At 40.0% G+C, this 23,775-nt stretch overlaps 1 pseudogene; it reads right to left on the reverse strand.

Moving 5' to 3' along the window:
- Window positions 1-6,735: 6,735 nt before the first annotated feature.
- Window positions 6,736-12,766, reverse strand: LOC136677166 (microfibril-associated glycoprotein 4-like; annotated as a pseudogene).
- Window positions 12,767-23,775: the final 11,009 nt, after the last annotated feature.

Raw genomic sequence — 23,775 nt, forward strand, 5'->3', positions numbered from 1 at the left:
ACCTTCACCACTTATCATCATCACTTATCATAATTAACCTTGAAATATACGAGCTGAGGGTGGACCTGGAGGATTTTGATGGCAGCATTGCCTATGCAAAATACACCTACTTCAGTGTGGATTCAAAAGACAACCATTACACACTCCACATCGGCAACTACATCGACGGCGGAGCAGGTGGGAAAGCACTGAACACTCTTTATTCCAATCGATCAACTACATTTCTTTATGAATCTTGAAGAAGCACTGGGACTGTAGATCACTCGTGCAGGTTCCCAATAGATTACTAGAGGTACTTTCCCTATTGGAAGAATTAATGCCAGCTTCAATTTTATTCGTAGAGCAGTGTTTACAGCTGGAGCCTGAGCCACAAGTGAGCACTGTCTTACACGACAGAGGCAGGAAACACCTCCTCAGAGCATGAGGAAAAATTGAGTGGAATCAAGGCACCAAAAATGTATTTAACGGGTGCTTACTGTGTACCTTCCCATAACTCCCTTACAATTCAGTGCATTTAAAATAAATGTTTTTATGAGTACGTCCCTGACACGTAATGCATCTTCTCGCATTTTACAGCGTAAATTTAAAATACTTACCAGCCCGTGTTTTTACATGTACACCCCTGACACTCATTTTAAAGGGGAATTAAGTGGTACTTAGAGTGTTCTGTCGTCTATATACAGTATTGTTTCATAAGAGGAACGAGAGACAGGGACAGATGACACCACACACCAAGCCTTCTATAGCGAACTGTTTCTTTTACCCCACCCCCCACCCCCAAGTCAACCGTTAACTCAACAATGGTTTCTGCCTATGCAATTAATTAATTAATTAATACTAAATTCCCCTTTCTAAGATGAAACTGTTCCATTTTTTTCTGTAGGATTACTCTACTAAACAGACTATTCCACAACATGTAAAGAATCTTTTCTTTTTCTTATCCCATTAACATTCATCGATGCTATTGTGAAGCAAATATTTAAACCAGAAAAAAAACAAGTTGTTCGCCTTTTTTTCCCAAAGAAGGGGGGGCGGGGTAGATTGCCCATCCCTTCTGCTGAGTGTGGGGATTATTCTGTGTCAGGACCATTCAGCTTTTGATCCATTTTCCTATAAGTGCACACAAAGTCCTTCAAGTAACCAGGGGCCTTTTCCTCTCTGACTGGGTATCGGCGCTCTGGTGTTTGAATCAGCTGCTGTCTGTCTCTGCCATTTGGTGAGATAGGTGCCCCTGATGTGGTGCTTTCATCAGAAGATGTGTCAGGTTTCTTCGTAGGACGCCATCTGGTGTCTCCACAAGGTAAGATCTGGGTGTGGCAGCAGTAGACACCACTGTGCCCCGCTCTGCAGTGTCTTGTATCCACACCTGTCTACCTGGGTAGAGGTGTTTCATGTGATGTGTCTTATGTCTGCAGTCATAACTGCGTTTCTGCTTTTGTCTGTATAATTTTTCAGTTTTCTTCAGCTTTTCCAAGTCTACACACCTTGGCTTGAGTTGAGATGCGATGACAGGAACAGGTGTTCTTATCTTCCTTCCCATGGGAAGCTCAGTAGGACTGTACCTGTTAGCCAGTGGGGCCTCCCCATTGCTCTGTGGAAAGCAAGGACTAGATGTCACATGGGCAAAGCCCCAGTCCTTTGTGAAGTGTCGAAAGCACTCAGAAGAAAACTGTGGCCCATTGTCCAAGCGCACCACCTCTGGGTTTTCCTGAAGAGCGAAGATTGATTTGAAGTGCTGGATTGTTTTTTCTGAAGTTGTTGATGACATCTTTGCTACTTCAAAGAATCAACAATTAAATAGTGCTGGTTGTCATATTGGAACATGTCTGCTCCTACTGTGCACCACGGTCTCGTTGGAAACAATGTAGGCAGCATCGGTTCTTTTAAGTTTGTGCACACGTGTCACAGTTCTCTATCAGCTTTTGCAATTCTTTACTAAGACCAGGCCACAACACTGATTGTTTGGCTCTCTATCTGCATTTTGTTAGGTCTAAATGTCCCTCGTGCAGCTTGTTTAATATCTCCACCTGGAGTGATACTGGAATGACTATTCTTTCTCCTATGAGCAGCAGTCCTTTTTGCACCCTGAATTTACCTGAGAAAGGCAGAAAGGGTTGAAGCTCTCTTTTCACCTGGCAGGCCATCCGTCTGCACAGTATTTCTTAAGCTGGAAAAGTGTAGGGTCACTGTCTTGGTGCGCTCTGATTTCCTGCAGCATATGCTCTGCAGCTGGACAACTTGCTATGACCACGTCAACATACAGGTCTATTTCTTCCTGCTGTAGCTCATCTTCAGTGTAGCTTACAGGGCCCTAGAAAGTACATCTGCAGTTGCAATATTCTTGCCAGCCACATGTGATATTGTATATGAGAACCTCAGCAGTCTCATTTGGAGCCGTTGTATTCGTGGTGGTAGAGTATCCAGTATCTTTGAGCCCAACAGTGGGACCAATGGTTTGTGGTCTGTCTCTATGTGGAAGTTTTTCCCTAGAAGAAATTCTGCAAACTTCTCACAAGCCCACGTGGACGCCAACGCCTCCTTCTCTATCTGGGCATACCTTTGCTCGGTGGTGGTGAGAGCCCGAGATGCATAAGCTACTGGTTTCCATGTTATGTCTGGTTATTTTTGGAGGAGAACAGTGCCTAGCCCATATGGTGACGCGTCTGCAGAGACTTGCGTTTCAGCAATGGTGTCATATAATGCCAGCCCAGGCGGCGTTGTTATCTCGTCTTTGATACTATCAAAGGCCTCCTGCTGTTGAGACCCCCATGTCCACATGTTTGACTTCTTCAACAGGTCTCTGAGTGGACGGGTCTTCTCAGCCAGATGAGGTAGAAATTTCCCCAGATGATTTTCTCATCCCCAGCAGTCTTCTCACCTCAATGATGGTTTCAGGTTCTCTCATGGCTTTTACTGCCTTCACTTTTTCTGGGTCTGCACTCACTCCAGATGCCTCAATAATTTGCCCCAGGAACTTGATTTGGCTCTTCAAGAACATTTTTCATTGAGCGTGACACTGGCCTCCTGAAGTTGGGACAGTGTTGCATGCCTTTCATCATGCTGCTGTTGTGTGGCTCCCCAGATAAGCACGTCATCCATCTGACATAGAACACCCTCCAAACCTACATAAGTGGTTATAGCAATACCATCCAAATGGGGTTATGAACGTGGTAAGTAGGGAAGACTCTTTGGAAAGTGGAATCTGCCAGAACCCTGAATTCGCATCCAGCTTAGAATCTCTGGCTCCAGCCAGCTGTCCTAGTGTGTGTTCTACTGAGGGAAGTGGGTGTCTCTCCCTCAAGACAGATTTGTTCAGTTCTGTGAGATCTGTGCAAATACTCACCTTGCCCGTTTGCTTAGGTACAACCACCATATGTGCACACCATTCAGTTGTTCCACTTTAGAGATGACTCCTTTTTGCTCCAAGCAATTTAGTTCTTCTTTAACTCTAGGCCTGAGAGGGAGTGAAATGCGTCTAGGGGTGGACAGAGAGAAGGGTCTAGCACTAGGCTTCAGTATGATTTTGTATCCCTGCATCTTTCCTAGACCACTAAACAGCTTTTGGAATTCTGATTTTACTTCTTCCTCATTATCTAGATTGACTTCCTCCAACCTAGCTGCAGTGCTGTGACTGCTGGAAGGCCTAATAATGGTGCAACCAGTTCCTTTACGACATAGACATCCTGTTTTATGCTCTTTTGTCCTTTCTGCAGTGTGGCTGTGAATTTTCCCTTTATTGATAATGCTGTGCCTCCTGGACCCTTGAGGAATTTTGATGACTTTACCAGTCTCTTGAGCTGGTCAGGACTGCACAATCTCTCTGGTACTGCTGTTATGTATGCACCTGTGTCTATTTTGCACACAACACTGCAATGATCCATTTTTATTTCTGTCATCCATAGACCTTCATCTGTATCAGCCATAAGAGAGCCAAGGAATGCAACCTCATCCTCTATCTCTTCAGTCAGTAAAGCAATATTCACCCGACTGGACTTTCTGGACTTTCGTATGCATGCGAAGTGGAGTCGGATTCTGGTGGGGAGTCTGTTTTTTTTTCGGCACATAAAAAAGCTACAAAGATACATTGTAGGTGCCAGGGAAGTACACGATGAAATGCGGGCTGGTACGTTAAGATGTACTGAGGCATATAATGAAGTTATGGGAAGGTACACTGTAAGTACTGGGTAAATACACTTTAAATAGCAGGAAAATACACCAATAAACGCACGAAGGTACATTGTAAGTTCTGGGTTAGTACACGTTAAGACGTGGGTTGTATTATAAAGTTTAGATAAAGCAATATGAATAAAGAATTATAGAGTTATAAAGGGTTTGCAGTGGTACAAACATCACATTTATTATTAGATATTATTACCTTTACATTATAGGCTTTAGATCAGTTATTTTAACTGCAGGGCAGGGCTCGCAGGGCAGGGCTCCCAGACCAGGAGCATGTGTTCTGTTCAAATGTGTAGAAAAGAGAACCTCTTATGGTCATGTGCTACATTTACCAACCACAATTAAAAAATAAAATAGCATACTGTGTAAAAAGTAATGGTAAAATGTAATGTAAAAAAAAATTCTGATATAATACAATACTTAACAATAATTAAATGAAAAAAGAACATACCTCAACTCACATGTGGGAGAAACTTTAGTAACATTACTAAATTTGTAAAAAAAAAAATATATATATATATATATATGACAGAATAACACAAATATAAATATATGAAATTGCTTTTTTGTCACCAAAATAATAAACAGCATTCAAATTAAAAATTCAATTAGTCAAACATCTAACAATACATAAAAACAAATAAAACACTTCAGCCAAAACTGCAAATAAGTAGCTTCACTTAGTCAATCAAACAGTAGTAATCAATCCTTTTTTCAATCCAATGTTTTGTGTAAGCAGAAGTGAAATCTGTCGACCACGGTGAATAGTATTTTGCTGTTGTTAATGTTATTGTTGATGATGCTAGAGAAACAGCATTATTTTGTTTTGCATATCACTGTGTTGTATTCACGTTTGAAGATTATTTGTGAATATGAAGTCTAGTTTTACACCATCTGCATTCTGCCTTGCGAAATTCCCTCTTTTGGATTTGAACAGAAGCATTTCTCCATGGTGCTTTCTATTTGCAGGACACAGCCTTCACTTTAACTGGTGCAACCTCATCCATAACACTGACAATTTTTGCAGTAAATCTATCCAGCAAAACATCAAAAGAAGCACATTTTCAGAGTCAGAATAAGATTAAGCCCACTTTATGTTAAGAGCCTACCTGAAGCCAATGATAGTGAGTCTGAACCCTGTATGGTATATGATTATTATATATTCATAATGTTTGATAAATGCATGGAAATGCTTCATAGTTTAATATAGAGAATTTAGAACACATGCCCCAAAATGATGTGTTTGTTTCATTTTTTCTCTTCATTTAGATATGATTAAAGAGCCACCTCCAAAGGTCATGTATCATATTTAATACATTTGGCTTTAAAGAGCTAGTAAGTGATGTATTAGTGGTGTCAAAGTTGAAGTCAGAAGGTTGATTACATTATTTTTATGCTGAAATATGGATGAAATTTCTTAACTCATCCTCTCAGCTGCTTCAAGATTCTCTGCACATCCCCCCACCCCCCAGGTGTTTTATTGTCTGAACTGTGAGCTGCACTCTGCAGATTTCTCGATAAAACTTGTTTCTGAGCTTCTTTGTGTTTGATGTTAACTCTCTTCCTGAAATATTTACTCAGCAAATTTAGAGATCCTAATTCAAATATCATAAGACCTTCTCTGAGAGGTTATAAAGAACAAAAGGTGGTTTCCTCTAACTGGTTTGTTGTGCATATCACTCTACACATTTATTTATTTTATCTCCCTTTCCACAAAACCAGCAAATGTTTATTCATGATTTATCTCAGAATGTTGTGATTAATTCATATTGACATATTTTAAATCTATAGACACCACTAGTTTTTAAGCTTTACTCGTGCAAATAGTGACCCTGCAAGGTCCACATTTTAAAACTACAATTTCCAACTAAAACTAATTCTTAGGCGTGAGGTGGTGACAGACGTTGTAAAAGTCTTTTCAGAGTCTTTTCTAGTGTATAATTATGGGAATAAGCCGCAATTGTCCTCCCAGGAGCAATGTTTCACATTCTCAATCAGTCACTCACACATGTATACAGTTTCACACACTCACCCTCCCTCTCTCTCTGTCACACACACACACAGTAGACTTTTTTCACACACTCACCCAGTCACTCACACACCTGTGATGAGTTTCACAGAAATTACATTTATCTCTGTGAACTGTACCCTTACAAACTCTGATGAATGTAAGTGTAGTGACTGATTATGAATTTTTTTTATCTGAATTTATTAATCTTGAATAATAACAATGAAAATGTGTTCTTGAAAATGTATGAGTTCAATTCAAGAGCAATTATATTCAGATGCATAATTGCGAAGCAAAATATTCAGAAGTGGAAATCTGAAGACTTAAATTCAAAAGCAACAAAATTCAGATGCATAATTTCAGTGCAAATTCAGTGCTATAAATTCAAAGGTGCTAATATTTCAAAGTCTGATGAGACAGATTTGCTTCCATACATTTCCAAAATATATTTATTGCAGAGTCTGTAATCCATCCAGGCCACTAGGTGCCAGAGTAACACCTGAGATAATAGCTGAACACTGTACTCTCTTTAATAACAAAATGGGAAGTCAAACCTCGTACACAGGTCTGATCTTCATGCTGATGAACTTGAGTCCATAATCGTAGCCTTTCCAGTGATACCACACATTCCCAATGGCATAGAGTGTGCCATCTCTTCCCCTCAAATAAACACCATTAGGATTAGCGTAGTGGCAGGAAAAGTACCAAAATGCTCCCAGGTGGGACTTAGCACAGTTTCCTTTCCAAGAGTCCTGGTCCTGGTCAAAGGTGGAGAACTTCTGTCCGTTGTTTACCCCCATTGAGTTCCCTACACAAAGAAAACACCTCAGTACAGGAATTTTACATATTTTATTTTTCAGTATCATAGTACACTTCATCAGATACAAAATGTAGAGAGTTGCAAATTGAAATTATGTGCCATAACAGGCTTAAATTTATGGTCCATATTGTTATTATTCCTCTCCTCTAGGACACATCAGCTCTATACACAATGCTTTCTATCACTTACATTGGTTCCTACATTTGTGAACCATTCATTCATTCATTCATTCATTCATTCATTCATTATCTGTAACCCTTATCCAGTTCAGGGTCACGGTGGGTCCAGAGCCTACCTGGAATCATTGGGCGCAAGGCCCGAATACACCCTGGATGGGGCACCAGTCCTTCACAGGGCAACACAGACACACACACATTCACTCACACACTCACACCTACGGACACTTTTGAGTTGCCAATCCACCTGCAACATGTGTTTTTGGACTGTGGGAGGAATGTGAACCATTTAGAATCTACTATATTAATAAATTATTTATATTTGAATACATATTCAGTATATTTCGGCATAAATTGACCTAGAACTTGTGAATGTTTAGCAGAACATTTGAAGTTGAATGTAGAGTTAGTTGTTTTCAATCAACAGAATGACAATCTGTTGTGAGTGGGAGCCTTGTTTTATTTAAATAACAGGAATTTATTAAAATCTGATCTTCAAAATACATTTGTGGAAGTGTATCATGGCATACCCAAGAGAGATTTGAGGACCTTAGAAAAAGAGTTAATGATGCTCATCAGGCTGGACAAGGTTACAAAATCAGAGAATTGAACTCTACCAAACCATAGACAGATTGTGATCAACGAACGGAATTCAAGACCACGAGCCGTTGACCAACAAAGCTCATGCTAAGAGAAAGGCATGTAACAGCCAAAAGGAACCCAAGGTAAATTCTGTGCTACTGAAAGCTTTTCTCACATTGGCTAGTGATAATGTTAATGTTCATGAGTCCACCATCAGGAGAACACTGAACAAGTATGGTGTGCAGCACTCCAAAGGAAATTGAGGTTGCCAAAGACCACATGGACAAACCAGAAGGCTACTGGAATAATATTTTGTGAATGAAAATTAAAAAAATGTTTTGTTTTAAATGAGTAACACTATGTTTGCAACAAGAAACTGCATAAAATCTGGGGAAACACAGCGGTGGTAGTATTATGATTTGGGCCTCTTTTGCTGCATCTGGGCCAGAAAGCCTTGTCATCATTGATGAAAGACATCATCGTATGTTAAACTTTAAATAAATACATGAATGCACTTAAAGTTTGAGGAAGTATATTTACAGTTTAAACATACAGTACAAATCTATAATCAGCACCTTATCCTTTTTAGTTGTGTTTAATGAACTACCCAATATTCCTGCATCCTCTCTTACCTGCCCCTCCATCTGTGAATGCTCCAAGGTGGATTCTGTATCCATCAGCTTCAGGCTCCACAGAGAACAACGAATACAGAGTATAAACCTTTACTCCTTCCGAACAAAATGCATCTCTTGGCCACAAAAAAGGAGCCTTTGAGATTCGTCCTTCGAAGTATGCAGTCCCCCATCCCTGAGGGGTTTGGTTCATACACAGGAGTGCATTTACACGCCTATTTAAAGATCACTTCCTTTAAACCATTATTACTTATTGATGGAAGGAAAAGTGATTGAAGACAGCGGTAAACCGGTCTGCCTTTGGTAAATTTGGAATAAGTATACCGATGTATTAAAAGTTTGAGGAAGAATATCTACAATTTAAACATACAGAACAAATCTATAGTCACCACATTGTCCTTCTTAGTTGTGTTTAATGAACTACCCAATATTCCTGCCTCCTCTCTCACCTGCCCCTCCATTGGTGAACGCTCCGAGGTGGAGTCTGTATCCATCGGCTTCAGACTCCACAGAGAACGACGAGTACAGAGCGTAAACCTTTACTCCCTCAAAATCCTGAAGGTCCACTCTCAGCTCATACTTCCTCTTCCGGGTCAGCTGGTACAGGTTCTCCAATCCTGAGAGATGTGACAAAGCTGTTATCAAACCATTGTTAATATAAAAGGGACACAGACTAGTTGGGGATATGTACTGTAAATGGGGATTGGCTGAGATGTGTTTTAGGCATGTGGCGGACAGGGCAGGTGAGGGAGAAATGCTGGTATTTATTTTGAACTTAACAGTTTTACCCAGTACCTTCAGTAAAAGCTTAGTGTAGCTATTGATTCTGCTATAACATCTGACTCCCAAATATCCAATACACAGCTCCAGGGACCTGGAGGTTGTGGGTTCGAGTCCCACTCTGGGTGACTGTCTGTGAGGAGTCTGGTGTGTTCTCTCCGTGTCCGTGTGGTTTTCCTCCGGGTGCTCCAATTTCCTCGCACAGCCCAAAAACACATGTTGGTAGGTGGATTGGAGACTCAAAAGTGTCCGTAGGTGTGAGTGAATATGTGTGTTGCCCTGTGAAGGACTGGCGCCCCCTCCAGGGTGTGTTCCCACCTTGGTCCCTGTGATTCTTCCAGACCCACCGTGACCCTGAACTAGATAAGTGTTACAGACAATGAATGAATATCCAATACCATCCAAACCACCTTCTTCCACTTACGCAATATTGCCACATTTGGGCATATCTTATCCTTAAAATATGCTTACATTTATAACTTCACAGCTTGATTATTGAGGCATGCCCCTGGGCAAAGTGTTACACAAGCTTTAGTTAGTTCAAAATGCAGTAGTCCTCATTAGATCTTTAAAATCTTACCATATATTCCTTGTTCTCTCATCCCTACACCGGCTAAATTGTTTAGGCCTACAGTATCTAACTGAACTTTCATGTACACTCCGTTCACAGGCCGCCCACCTACTCTTAGTTCCTCATATTAAAAAAAAACACTGCAGGAGGAAGAGCCTTTTCTCACAAAACTCTTCAGCTCTGGAATAGCCTCCTGTTACTGTTCAGGGCTCAGACTCTCAGTCTTTAAATCTAGATTGAAAACCTACCTCTCAGACAGGCTTTTGATTAATCTCCCAGTTTCAGGTTACTCTTTCTGTACTGGTGTCATAGCTGGTTTTACATATTATCACTATTGGTATAACTCTCTCCCACATGTCTCTTTCTGGGTCCTTTTCAAAATTCATATGTGTTCTCCACTGTGGATATAGTGTTTACTAATTGAGAGATTTACCCCTGTGCCACTGGGAAGCAAAAATTGAGAGTAGTCAAAATATTTTGTGTACAACTGGGGAAAAGGCGTGGGAAAAACCCAAAGTTAATGACACAGCGGTAATACAAATTGTTACACGGAATCATAGCCAACTGCCGGTGGTTAGTAATCTGAACTTCTTTCTTTCCTGTTGCTCTTGTTTTTGTTCTTGCGTTTTGATTGAAGACATTTTATGTTTTCATTTTCCCTACACTGTACGAGTCACTCCCCTAAAAAGTAATTCTGAATGCCATGGGCTGGTTCATGGCGTGTGTGCTTTAGTGTTTTTACATTCTCAGGCTCTTGTTCTCATAATCAAACACACAAGTGCCAAGTAAAGGTAAATTACCCAGATTTTGTTCCCTGTCCCCAAACAACAACACTCCACGGGTGAGACTAGTTGTTCCTTTGGCTACTGACAACACACACAGATGTCTTCAATATTTTAAAAATATCAGAATTCTGTTACAGAATATAATATTTTTGGGCGGCACGGTGGCGCAGCAGGTAGTGTCACAGTCACACAGTTGTGGGTTCTCCCTGTGTCCGTGTGGGTTTCCTCCAGGTGCTCCGGTTTCCTCCCACAGTCCAAAAACACACGTTGGTAGGTGGATTGGCGACTCCAAAGTGTCCATAGGGGTGTGTGTGTGTGTGTGTGTGTTGCCCTGTGAAGGACTGGCGCCCCCTCCAGGGTGTATTCCCGCCTTGCGCCCAGTGATTCCAGGTAGGCTCTGGACCCACCGCGACCCTGAATTGGATAAGCAGTTACAGATAATGAATGAATGAATGAATATAGTATAATATTTTTATAAAACATTTATCTTCATATGCTCCGGTTTCCTCCCACAGTCCAAAAACACACGTTGGTAGGTGGATTGGTGACTCAAAAGTGTCCGTAGGTGTGAGTGTGTGTTGCCCTGTGAAGGACTGGCGCCCCCTCCAGGGTGTATTCCTGCCTTGCACCCAATGATTCCAGGTAGGCTCTGGACCCACCGCGACCCTGAATTGGATAAGCGGTTACAGATAATGAATGAATGAATGAATTTATCTTCATATTAAATTTTTTTATAAAAAAATTTAAATACCAAATAAAATATAGATTTATTCAGTTTTTAAAAATAAAGTCTTTCACAATTAGCTTTATTTTCTGTATTAAAATCCCACTTCAATTTTGATTTTTCAGTTCCAAATGTAGTAGTTTTTTCTGCAGTGTTTCAGAAGTGTTTCTAATTCATTTTGAATTTTATTGTGTAGTCATTTCTCACCCAGCCAATATTCTCCGTATTTGTTTCCAAATCCCTTTCTGTACTGTTCCCACGGACGGTAGAAGTTCACACTGCCATCCAGTCTCCTCTGAATGACCTGCAGTAGAGATTAGATTCTTCATTTCTGTTGTGGAATACAAGGATTACATGAAATAATCACCAAAACCCACCCCCACAAATTTTCTTTAATTTTAATATTTTAAAAGACCACAGCCGTCCACTCAATATTCAAGGAAAATTTACTTTTTAAAAAGATGTTCGGTGACTGGGCTATTTCATTTTTTTACACTAAAAGTGCAGCACCTATTCGACCTACTTATGCCTAGAAACTGCTACCCATAAAAAAATTCTCTCTGCACTGGATGCAATCCCAGAGCCCTCCATTCATGACTTTTCTTGACCAGTTTTGCTCCTACATGTGGAGTAATGTCATTAGCCATTTTCTCTGCAGGTATTTCAAGGCTGCTACTGTCTTTTCTAACAGCAGGTGTCGCAAAGCTTTGCTGGTTCTAATTTTCTCATTTTCACACACAGGGTTATAATTCATATTTAAAGCAGCACAATATGCATAGTTTATAAAAATATAAAACATGAAATATTATTTTATATTGATGCAATATAAATTAAATATAATAAATAAGAAATTTAATAATCCAATAAATTTAAAAAAATATGAAATATAATATACAAATAAATATAGATTTATGATTTTAAATCAATCGTTTTAAAAACACAACTAACGAAAATCTTATTTATTAAATAATTGGTCTTCATTCATATATCTTTATATTTTTTATATTTATAGTTTTAATCGTATTTATTTCTATAAAATGCAAATAAATGCTTTATTGGAAACAAAGATACTGCAAATATATTTACTGTCAAAGAGAACATTAATTATGTTATGAAATACACACACACACACACACACACACACACATATATATATATATATATATATATATATATATATATATATATATATATATATATATATATATATATTATTGTTTTATATTTATATATAATGTTATTTTTTTGTATTTATTTATTTAAAAAATTTTTTTATCTTAAACATGCTGTCCACCTCCCATCCTTTGCTTGGCTTCCCTCACATCCCATGTCACAGTACACCTGCACAGGTGCGCCCCCTGTAGGGAAGATGGTGTAGACCCCACTAACTTTACGCCCTGTAGTGTAGACATCAGAACAGTCTGTGGGAAACAAATACTGAGAAATAGAGGAACTGCCCAACAGCAGGGGGAGCACTAGGACCAGAAATTTTCTGCTCTAGAGAGAGAGAGAGATGGGGGATCAAGTTACAAGAGGAACAGAGTGTTACAAGGAGAGTATTAAATTTTATATTATATTAAATTTACTACATAGTAAAAAATAATTAACAATAACAATGCAAAATGCAAAACAAAAATAAATAGTGCTTTGATTTTTATAAAGTCAGTTACACTTGTGCATGTTGAGTAAAGACAAAACTAAACTAAACAGAGTGAATATATACAGTAAAGAACAACAACTCACTGTCATTGTTCTTTCCAGCTGCTGTTTCCAAATTTTAAAAAATCCTGGACCTAGAGAGACATCAGGTAAAACTGTTTCTTAATGCAGATGTGAATGTCCATTCAGTGTGAAGTCCATGGATTTACATTTAACCCATTTAACACCAATCAGCCATGACATTAAGTTCACCCCCTTTGTCTTTGCACTCACTGTCCATCCCCTCAGCTCCACTGACCACACCCGTCACTCTCTAGTTCTACATTGACAGATTGCAGTCCACCTGTTGCTCTGCATATTTGTTTGACCCCCTTTTCCCTTCTTCTTCTTCCACTGATGAAGGACTACAGGACGACCAACACACACTGTGCAGCAACAGATGAGCTACTGTCTCTGACTTTACATCTATAAGGTAATAAGATAGGAGTGTCTCAGAGAGTGGACAATGAGTGGACACATGTTTTATAAACCCCAGAGGGATCACCACAGTGAATTTTGTTCCTTTATTATGTCCTGTCAGGTCTTCCAGAGGGGACCATCAAATCCTTGCCTCTGAATATTTAATTTCCTCAAGTTTACTCCTGTTACTCCACATTCACAGCTGATTTGAAACAGTGATACTCGCCAAATGAAACACTACAGTGGTAAGTAATGAGGGGAGAGAGACATTGCAATGATAAAAAATTTACAGTGGTAAAGAATCAGGGGACAGAGACACTACCAAAGTGTCTAAAATTACAAACAGATGTAAGAATGTATAAACAGATTATACATGTATCGCATTACATAACAATAAAGCCATTTTTCAGAATCAGAGCAGAAACGTGTCAGTATGGATGTAAATATTGTACTAAAATATCTCACCTGTAAACTTTCTCTGATCCAAACTTAAGTGACCAGACTGCAGTGCTTTTAAACTCAGACTCCTCCTAAACACAGCACCTGTGATATCAGGAAATGTCCTTGAGGAAATCCTTTAAACTGACATTAAAACATGAATAGAGTTAATTTGATTTGTGCTTACACTATAAAATTTATATCACACAAAATCATCAATAATCTCATAAAAATATTGTGTATTTCTCATAATGAGGTCACTATAAGACTATTATAAGATTGTCCATCAAAGACTGGCTTTATTGACTAGATTTAAGATGATTCCCTTGATATGACATCTTGCAGCGTAAACAATAATCAAGATTAATGAACTTCACTCATCATGTGGTGTAATAGCCTCAATTTTCACAATCCTGATCTAAAGGGTAATAACAATAAAGAGTAATAAACCTTTATACTGTGATAAATGATTCTAATCTCACTTTGTTTTGTTTTGATTCTAATCCAACTTGTGTTTAAAGTCAGGTACAAAGCAGATACAGGGCAGAGATAAGGCATAGATAAAGTATTATTATCAAGACAGGAACAAGAGCAAATCACAACTATGATAAACACAACTAATCAAAACTGATCTACACGAGTAATAAAACAGAAAAGAGGAGAAGGACCTAAAGAAAACCAAGAAACTCTAAACACATTATTGAAACAAAATCACAACCATAATAAATAACCAGATATAAGAAAAACAATGACAAAGACAGGAAACATTATACTAATGCAAGAAATATAATTGTCTTGTAATATTTGTAATTATTTTTACCAGTGAATATACACGAGTGAAATGTGAATTTTCTTATTACGTCTATATTAATAAGATTAAGAAGGATTTTGTTCACCAAGTAAGATATTACACAGATTTTGTTCAGTGTACATTGGTTTGCCTTTTGTTTGATTTAAATCTTATTGTTTGATTGGGCACACGACATTGATGTAATATCTTTTTGTGGTTGGATTCTGGTCTAGATTTCACATAACACAAACATAACCAATTTTCAAAATTAAAAACTTATATGGTTGTGAATGTGACTTTTTTAGAGTTTGTAGACATTTCAAGCAGTATGTTGAATTCTGGTTGGGGTTGCAACAAAAAGTTTGTTAAAGGTTTGGATCCAGTTCTTATCTGCAGCATTACCATTAACATATTTCTAAACATTACATGGCTTTGCTATTATTTCTTTATTTTTTTACTATTCATATTAAACTTCTCAAATGTCTCTGTAATCTGTAAATCATATACGGCCACAGCTGCAGGGTAAAGGGTGTTCATTTTCTCCGAATGGGGATCAGAGGCTCCTGGGTTGTTCAATTCAAAACACTGGAGATTTCTAAAGCATTCATTTTACTCCAGACTCTGGCTAGATGATGAATACAGATGTTGAATACAGATGATGAATACAGATGATGAATATTGTGTGTAATGTTATGTGTGTGTAATTGGGTGAGGAACAAATGGAGGGTTTATTTATTATTAGTTATTCGCCATATAATGTAACAGTGCTTAAAACTGATGGTGAACTGATCAAGAGCCAGAGTCTAGTTGCAAATTGTCTCTTTGCAAACTGGTTTAATGTTTTCAGATTAATGTATTTTATTATATTTTAAAGTAAAATTATTATCTAAAATATTTGTTTTATTAACTTAATTACATTTATATCTGGTTTTTAGATGTAAATGGATGTTTTTTAGTAAACTGAAATTTATTTGAAATAAATTTGTAAATGTTTCATATAGCATTAAATTTTCTTCTTCCTTCAGTTGTTCCTATCAGGGGTTGCCACAGTGGATGATCTGATCTGCATTATTGATTTGGCACAGTTTAATGCCAAATGCCCTTCCTGACATATTCATGTAGCATTAAATATATGCAGTAATATTCTGCTTTAAACTCACACTGTATAATTGTGTGTTTGTGCTGCACTTTCACATATTTGCATGATTGTCACTGGGTATGTGCAACATTAAATGCACAGCACAAATTATGCTTAAGGCATGGTTTTGAAGAAATGTTATTAAAATTACATAAATAAGATGTCAAAATGACCCATAATTAACTTGGTAAACAACTACTGTAAGGACGTCACATGAATGTTAGGGAAAACAATTCAAATTCAACCACATTTCAACCGCCGGTTGACATCAGGGAAAGACGTGGTCTCAACTGACCTGTGCGCACTAGGTTGTGTGGTGTGACATCAGAACATAAATAACCATGGCTGTACTTTAAATTTTTACTGTGGGGTAAACTGATCATTTGGCAACAATTGGCATATTTATCGTAAATGGAGAACTTCCTTGAACACTGTTCCTAAATATCTGCTGATTGCAACGATACAAGAGAGAATGTATTAATAATGAATAGCTTATCAACTAAAAGAAACAACAAATAGTGCAAGGCAGGAACTATATTGTGGAAATAGAAAATAATAGCTCTGAGAGGGTGCAAGTGATCTGTTGTGTCCCTAGGGGATCAATTCTTGGTCCTTTCCTATTTAATCTATACATGCTTCCTCTTGGCCAGATTCTACAAGACTGGCATGTCCTTTTGAAACAATGCAAACAATCCTCAGATTTACTTGGCCTTGTCCCCGAATTTCTCGTGGCTTGAGCACATTACTAACTTGATGGGACACAACTTTACACAGTTGAATAAAAATAATCAGAGATTATTTTATTTGGGGACAGCAATGAGAGTCACAGATTGGCTGCATATCTGGACTTGGGAGCTCTGAAATCTAAAGAACTGGCTCAAATCCTTGGGGCACTAATGGACAAAGATCCAGTTTTAGTGTCAAATTAAAGCAGTTACTAGATCGGCATTTTACCATCTTAGGAACATCAGTCAGATTAGAAATTGTCTGATTAAACCAGACCTAGATAAATGTATCCATGCTTTTATTTCTAGCAGTATTTTCCTATGTATGGTATCCTAACTGGAAAAAATACAAGAAAAGACCATTAAACAACTTCCACTGATTCAAAATGCAGCTCTCACTAGGAGCAAAAGAAGAGATCACATCACCCTCATTCTCAAACCCTTGCACTGGCTACCATGTGTTGTTGCTGCTGGTCTATAAATGTCTTATTGGTGTTGGACCAGCTGTAGCAGATTATCAGATCCGATACAGAAGGAACTATTCAGTTAGTCCTAACTAACTTCTTTAAATTGTATATTTTTAATAGTTTGAATCATTTTAATCATGTCTATTTTCTTTTAATTCAGTATTTTTTTAAATTGTTTTTAATATTACTCTCAGTTTTACTGTGTTTTATTGTTCCTTTTGTAAACACTTTGAATTGCCCTTCAATTTATTTTGTGTTTGTCATTTTTGTAGCCCAATCAAAGCTTAATTTTACGACTGATCAAAGCAGGTGAAACATATTTTTGGCCAGAATAAGATACCACCTCTAAGATTGGTGAATATTTAGTATTTGAACTATATATGCAGACTTCAAGACGTCACTTCTGAAAATTAGAAAAAACATAGAGCGCTTCTTTCGACGCCCCCTTTTGGGACTCCCAACCAGGACAGTGAGCCAGAGGAAATTCTTCAACTGACGTCACAGTGCTCTGAGGGTGCCTGAAGCGGCCTGCCCCATAAGTGACGACTCCTGAGTGAACCCAGCATCAGCAGCTCCCATGGGGAGAATCGGAAGAGCCAGGCTTGGACTCTCTGCTGTCACCGCAATGGAACCGCTGTACCCATCGGTTGGTCGACCTGCGTCACGTAAGCTCATAAAAATATAATTTTCAGAAGCTGATGTCTAATTAAGTCTCTTGATAAATTTACATATTAATTAACTTTATTTAGCAACACATATTATTCACAAGTCATATAGCCTACCCAATTATTAAGTCCTAAGATGGGCTTCACCTTCGTTGATTCCCGTTAAGAGTTGATAATTATGCTATGTATCAAATAATTATTATTCCTTTTCAATAAAGTATTCTTTGATTTGAAATAATACTGTGTAGAGAGTTGTTTATAAAGTCTAAAAAATCCTGACACTCACTCCCTAGCGTGAATAGTATCCCATTTTCTGATAAATTATTAATATTGTTATTATCTAACATTAGTAATAATAATAATAATAATTTATAACTGATAATCACAACTAAGCAGAAATTATTCAAATACTGTTACCACGCTACACCAGCAAACCTGGCATCCTCCCCCGCCATCTGATCCAACTCACCACCAGGTGGTGATCAGTTGACAGCTCAGCACCTCTCTTCACCTGAGTGTCCAGAACATATGGCCGCAGGTCAGATGATATGACTATAAAGTCGATCATTGAAATGCGGTGTAGGGTATCCTGATGCCAGGTGTACTTGTGGACACCTTTATGCTTGAACATGGTGTTCGTAATGGACAAACTGTGACGGGCACAGAAATCCAATAACTGAACACCACTCTGGTTCAGATCAAAGGGGCTGTTCCTCCCAATTACGCCCCTCCAGGTCTACTGTCATTACCCACGTGAACGTTGAAGTCCCCCAACAGAACAATGGAGTCCCCAGAATGAGTGCTCTCCAGCACCCCCTCTAGGGTCCCCAAGAAGGCATGGTACTCTAAACTGCTGTTCGGTGCATAAGCACAACTGGGTTACCACTGGGTAAACCCCAATGTACAGGCAATAAGCTGGGGGGCTATGAGTAAGCCCACTCCTGCCTTATGCCTCTCACCCTGGTCAACTCCGGTCAGACCCGGATTACTACCTCTCTCACAGGTGGTGGGCCCATGGGAGAGTGGACCCATGTTGCTCCTTTGGGCTGAGTCTGGCCAGACCCCATGAGTGAAAGTCTGGCCACCAGGCGCTCACCAGTCTCCAGGGTGAGGCCCCGGTCACGTGGTGTCCTTGTTCTTGATCTGTTCATCTTGGTTTATTTGGATTTTTATGGATCACTCTTTGTCTGGTCCATCACCTAGGAATATATATATACTGCAATCAGGTGGCACGGTGGCGCAGCAGGTAGTGTCGCAGTCACACAGCTCCAGGGGCCTGGAGGTTGTGGGTTAGATTCCCGCTCCGGGTGACCATTTGTGATGGATGAATTTGTGATGGATGATAATGAATGAATGAATATTGCAATCACAAGACATCTTTGAATTCCTAAATAAACCAGTTAAGGCTTCACAGACAGGGTCCACCACAATGAAGTTGACTAAATTTCAGAATTCAGACATGCTCTCATTTGTGTATGTGTTATTGAACACTGCGCCACAGGGAGGCACATAGAGAGTACAACTGGGTAAAGGGGTGGGAAAACCAAACAAAGGAATGACATAACGGTGTGCTTAAACAAAAAATGAGGTTACAAGAAAGTATTTAACATCAATAAGAGATGTTACACAAAAACTCAGCCAACTGGGTGAGGTTAGCAATCTGCACAACATTTTTTCTTGTTTCTGTATGTTCTCTGACCTTGTGTTGATTAAAGACATTTATTTCTTTTCACTCTTTTGGCTAATGGGAACAACCTGAAAGTCCCATGATTCACTGTGGCGCTACAAATTTACTCTTGGGACTACACAGTAACATTCTTTTATATCAGAAACCTTCAATATGATATTTTAATGGACAATTCATCATGAGATCAATAATTTTCACAAAAATGGAGAATACCAAATTAAATATAGCTTTGTTTGCAATTTTAGATTTACAAATGTTCTTTTTAAAATTCCACTTCAGTTCAGATGAAAAATCAGATGAATTTTCAGTTCCAATTTCAAATGTAGTGTTTTTCAGCAGTGTTTCTAATTAATTCTAATTCTAAAAATTCTTCTAAAGGTTCAGAATAAATTACAAATTAAAATAGGAAATGTATCATTAAAAGCAAAAATACATTGAGTATTTAGAAAATGCCATACGAGTACATAATGAACACTTCCTAAAGATCTGATTGGAACTGACCCTTAATTATGTAATGAAATATATATACAAACATACTGTCCACCTCCCATCCTTTGCTTGGCCCCCCTCACAGCCCATGTCACAGTACACCTGCACAGGTGCGCCCACTGTGGGGAAGATGGTGTAGACCCCACTAACTTTACGTAGTGTAGTGTAGACATCAGGGGTGGCACAGTGGCACAGCAGGTAGTGTCGTAGTCACACAGCTCCAGGGAACTGGAGGTTGTGGGTTCGATTCCCGCTCCGGGTGACTGTCTGCGATCTCCCTGTGTCCGCGTGGTGTGTTCTCTCTGTGTCCGCGTGGGTTTCCTCCGGGTGCCCCGGTTTCCTCCCACAGTCCAAAAACACACTAGGTGGATTGGCAACTCAAAAGTGTGTGTGTGTGTTGTCCTGTGAAGGACTGGCCTCCAGGGTGTATTCCCGCCTTGCGCCCAATGATTCCAGGTAGGCTCTGGACCCACCGCGACCCTGAATTGGATAAGTGGTTACAGATAATGAATGAATGAGTGTAGACATCAGAAAAGTCTGTGGGAAACAAATACTGAGAAACAGAGGAGCTGCCCAATAGCACTGGAGCACTAGAGCCAGAAATATTCTGCTCTGGAGAGAGAGAGAGAGAGAGAGAGAGAGAGAGAAAATACATATTAACATGGATAATATTACATTAAAGATATCTTAAACATTTACATTTATGCATTTGGCAGACGCTTTCATCCAAAGCGACTTACAAAAAGAGGATCTAACATTCAAACTACAGCACAATTTATACAAAATACCTTACAGTGAGTGCAATATGCCAGGAAGTAATAAGTGCATTAAAGAAAGACTTTCAGTGCAAAAGATACTCTTGGAAGAGTTGGGTTTTCAAGGATTTCTTGAATGCAGAGAGGGTTCCTGTTGCTCTGATAGTGCTTGGAAGCTCGTTCCACCAGCGTGGTACCAGAGATGAGAATAGCCTCAACTGACCTGTACGGGGGGTTGGCCGTGTTAGTTGGCGCTCCTTTGAGGAACGGAGAGGGTGGGCGCTAACATATGGTTTTAAGAGTCTATTGAGGTAGATGGGAGCAGAACCAGTGAATACTCTGAAGGCCATCATTAGTGATTTAAATTTAATGCAAGCAGCTAAGGGTAGCCAATGCAGCTCAACTAATAGGGGCGTGACATGTGCTCTTTTTGGCTGGCGTGCTGCAGCATTCTGGATCAGCTGTAGCGGTCTCACAGCACAAGCCAGAAGACCTGTCAGGAGGGCGTTGCAATAGTCTAGACGGGAGATTACTAACGTCTGAACAAGGAGCTGTGTTGCATGTTGAGTTAGGTATGACCTAATCTTCCTTATGTTGAATAGGGAGAAGCGGCACAATCGAGCTACAGCGGTAACGTGATCTGCGAAGTTCAGCTGGTCATCAACCATGACACCCAGGTTTCTTACAACCTTGGTGGGAGCCACTGATAGGGACTCTAGCTTGATGCTGATGTTGTGGAGAATAGCTTGCTTGGCTGGGAGGACCAGTAGTTCAGTTTTGGATGAATTCAGTTGGAGGTGATGTTCCTTCATCCATGTAGATATGTTAGAGAGACAGTCAGAGATTCGAGTTGCCACTGAAGTGTCACCTGGAAGAAAGGATAAATAGAGCTGTGTGTCATCTGCATAGCAGTGATAGGAGAAGCCGTGCGAATGTATGATTGGACCTAGAGAGGTGGTGTACAGGGCAAAGAGGAGGGGACCCAGCACTGAGCATTGGGGCACACCTGTGGTGAGGTGGTGTCGCGCTGATGTTTGTCCAAGCCATGGCGCATTGAAGGATCGTCCAGTGAGATAAGATTCAAACCAGGAGAGTGCATTGTTCTTGAAGCCCATGTCAGTAAGTTTATTTACTAAGATGTGGTGGTTGACCGTATCAAATGCTGCTGAAAGGTCGAGCAGAATGAAAACTGAGGACTGAACTGTTGCTTTGGCATCTTTAAGAGCTTACATTACTGACAGAAGTGCCGTTTCCATCGAGTGGCCGCTCTTGAAGCCGGACTGGTTCGAGTCAAGAAGGTTATGTTGGGAGAGGAATTTTGTTGCCTGCTTAAAGACTGCTCTTTCAATGATTTTAGACAGGAAGGGGAGGAGAGAGACTGGTCAGTAGTTCTCTACTATAGAAGGAGCAAGAGAAGGTTTTTTGAGTAGAGGTCTTACTTGAGCTTGCTTGAAGGTGTTTGGAAATGTTCCAGAGGTTAATGAAGAATTGATTACATGAGTGGCTGCGGACACAATGGACGGAGCTATGGTTTGCAGTAGGGTGGTCGGAATGGGATCCAGTGGACAGGATGTAGGACGGCCGCCTCTAAGAAGATTTGATACTAGTCTTCTGTGAGAGGACTGAAAGAAGAGAAGGAAGCAGTAGGTTTGGGAGGATTCGAAGGGAGAGCTGGAGGCTGTGTTGAAGGGTCAGAAAACCAGACTTTGCTGGTGAAGAAGTCAGCAAATGCATTCAGCAGTGAGGTTGGTTGCAGGGGGTGGAGGTGGAATTTCTTTTTAGCAGTGGTGACATTTGTTGAGAAGGCTGAGAGCAGGGATTGTAGTTGTGTCAGGTGTGATGGGTCTTTTGTTTTTCGCCATCTCCTCTCAGCAGCTCTGAGGTTAGTGCGCATTGATCGAAGGGAGTCAGTAAGCCACGGGTGGGGCTGCATGGGTCTTGCGGGTCTGGTAGTCAGAGGGCACAGGCGATCCAAGCAGGAGCCTAGTGTTGTGCAGAGTGACTCTGTGGCGTCATTGACCTCAAGAGATGAGAAGGTGCTGTGGGGTGGGAGAGCAGAAGTCACAAGGGAAGAGAAGTGGGTGGGAGATAGGTTGCGGAGATTGCGCCGGAAGGGGACAGAGGGAGCGGACACAGTGGGTTGCTGAGGGAGACAAGCATTGAGCTGAATAAAGTAATGGTCAGAGAGATGTAGAGGAGTAACTTTTACAGAATTAATTAAGCAGTGTTTGGTGAGAATGAGATCAATTTGTTACCTGCTTTGTGAGTTGAGGGGGTGCATACCTGCTGTAGCTCAAAGGAGTGGGTCAGAGAGAAGAAGTCAGCAGCAGCCGGAGTGTCAAGGTGGATGTTCATGTCACCGAGAATGAGCATGGGACAGTCATGTTCAGGGATGGATGAAAGCAGGGTGTCTAGTTCTTCTAGGAAATAACCCATTTGCCCTGGGGGACGATATACAATGACCACATACATTTTTACAGGTGCAGTCATCAGGATGGCATGGAATTCGAAGGAGCTGTACGAGACTGTTGATTCAAACTGGGTATATTTCCATGTGTTGGAAATCAGCAGCCCCGTACCACCACCTCGTTTACCAGGCCGTGGGGTATGGGAGAATCTGTAGTTGATGGAGAGAGCAGTGGGGGTAGCACTGTTTTCCGGTTTGATCCAAGTCTCTGTAAGGGCTAGGATGTCTAGTGAAAATTAAACAATTAATGACAAAAACAGCCCAAAGAAAAATAAAATATAAGGTATATATTTTAATATGCTTTTGCTTTTTTTATCGGCATCTCTTTTAATCTGCATCTATATTCTTTTATTATTTTACTGTGTCATAAGTAGGGTGGCACGGTGGCACAGCAGGTAGTGTCGCAGTCACACAGCTCCTGGAGGTTGTGGGTTCGATTCCCGCTCCGGGTGACTGTCTGTGAGGAGTTGGTGTGTTCTCACTGTGTCTGCGTGGGTTTCCTCCGGATAGGTGGATTGGTGACTCAAAAGTGTCCGTAGGTGTATGTGTGTGTGTCTGTGTTGCCCTGTGAAGGACTGGCGCCCCCTCCAGGGTGTATTCCTGCCTTGTGCCCAATGATTCCAGGTAGGCTCTGGACCCACTGCGACCCTGAACTGGATAAGGGTTACAGAGAATGAATGAATGTGTCATAAGTAGAAATACAATTAACAATAACAATGAAAAATGCAAACAGTTAAAATTCACTTTATAAACTCATTTACACTTGAGTAAATACAAAA

Source organism: Hoplias malabaricus, chromosome 2 (genome assembly GCF_029633855.1).
Source record: "Hoplias malabaricus isolate fHopMal1 chromosome 2, fHopMal1.hap1, whole genome shotgun sequence".
In the NCBI taxonomy this organism is placed as follows: domain Eukaryota; kingdom Metazoa; phylum Chordata; class Actinopteri; order Characiformes; family Erythrinidae; genus Hoplias; species Hoplias malabaricus.